Raw genomic sequence first — 1996 nt, forward strand, 5'->3', positions numbered from 1 at the left:
TTTTAAAATACATATTCTTCATTAATATTTTAATTGCCCTTTTCTTTCTTGCTTAACTTCCCATTCACAGACCAGAAGGCAAATCAGGTGAAAATATTTTTTTTTCTTCATTCATAAACTGTACTTGAAAACCAAATCATCCGTGACAAACCTCTACTTGGTCTTGGCCACCTATCAAAGACTCTCTCTCACTTCTACATGGTCTTGGCCACCTATCAAAGGCTCTCTAACTGGTGATCAATTGTTCTTCTGGCACTGGAACTGAGCCAAAAAGGAAACAGCCACTGATGAAAGAGCAAGGCAGTAATGTGGTGAGACCAAAACGTCCTGACCAGAGTGCAGACTGAGGATTTTTTCTTAATAAAAAGCATGTTACCCGTGTAGGGTTTGTCCACAGAATGATCATGTAAAGGTGGTCATGTCCTCTCAATGCCGTTACTAATCCACCTCTGTGTTCAATTTCATCATCGTTTTGTGCAAATATTTTATTTATTTCTTTATTTTTTTTAAGCTTTTGTTTTTATTGACTTGATAAGTAGAGTTATAGTCAGAGAGGGAGAGACAAAGAGAAAAATCGTCCATCAGTTGGTTCACTCCCCAAACTGCCACAATGCCTGGAGCTGGACCGATCCAAAGCCAGGAGCCAGGAGCTTCTTCCAGGTCCTCCATGTAGGTATAGGGGCTCAAGCACTTGGGCCATTTTCTACTGCTTTCCCAGGCCAAGAGACCTGGAAGTGAAGCAGCTGGGGCATGAACAGGTGCCCATATGGGATGCCGGTGCTTCAGGCTTAGTCTATGATGCCACAGCACTGGCCCCAGAGGAAATATTTTCAGTAGAAAGCTAAACTGAAATGCAGAAAAACAGCTCTACTTTAACAGTCTAAGGATGGAAAACCTTTGAAGATGTCCTCTCAGGCTCTTTGGCAGCTGCTACCATAGACCTCTTCTTATTTTTGGGGTCTCATTCTCACCAGAAATAACTTCAACAGTCATTCACACACACACACACACACACACACACACACACAGGATTAGAAGCAATAGGATTTCTCTTCCTGAGAACCGAAAGGACTTTAAATAATAGTTGCAATACACATCATCTTTGAAATCTTTGGTAAATGTTCCACAGATGGCATAGATAATAGGATACCTCCCCCAATTGTCTTGAATTATGTTTGTGTCATGTGTAATCTTTTAAAAAAATGATTTATTATTTATTTATTTGATAGGCAGAGATAGAGAGAGAGAGGGATCTTCCATTGGCTGGTTCATTCCCCAAATGGCTGTAGCAGTCAGGCCTGGGCCAGGTTGAAGGCAGGCAGGAGCTCCTTCTGTGTCTGCCACATGGGTGGAAGGGCCCAGGCACTTGTGCTGCTTCCCCAGGCATGTCAGCAGAGTGTTGTATAGGAAGTAGAGTAGCCAGAACACAAACCAGCACCCATATGGGATGCCAGCACCGCAGGCAATGGCTACACCTGCTACTCCAAAACACTGACTCTAACTTGTACAATCTTGAGATTGCTGGGGTAAAAAGCGTGGTGGGAAATATGGGAATTTCCCAAGGGTCCTTCCACAGTACTGGGTCTCTCAAAATATTCTCTACTAGTGAGAACTACTATTATCATTCCTTTACTTATGTGCTTGTCTAGGTACATTCTGTATTTCAAAGTACTTGATTTACATGTGCCCTCAACAACCTCTTTCAAAGAAATGATAATTATCATTTCAGAAATGGACTACGTGAAATAGGCATTTGGGATAGCAGTTAAGACACAAGTTAAGATGTTTGAGTCCCACATAGGTGTACCTGGGTCTCACACCCAGAGCTGGTTCTTGATTCCAGTTTCTTGATAATGCAGACCCTGGTTGACAGAAGGTGATGGTTCAAGCAGTTGAGTTCCTGCAACCTATGTGGGAGACTGGAAATGGATTCTCAGCTCCCAGCTTTAGTTAAGCCTAGCTCTGGTCATTGTGGGCATTGGGGGAATGAACTGAA

Source organism: Oryctolagus cuniculus, chromosome 6 (assembly GCF_964237555.1).
Source record: "Oryctolagus cuniculus chromosome 6, mOryCun1.1, whole genome shotgun sequence".
Taxonomy (NCBI): Eukaryota; Metazoa; Chordata; class Mammalia; order Lagomorpha; family Leporidae; genus Oryctolagus; species Oryctolagus cuniculus.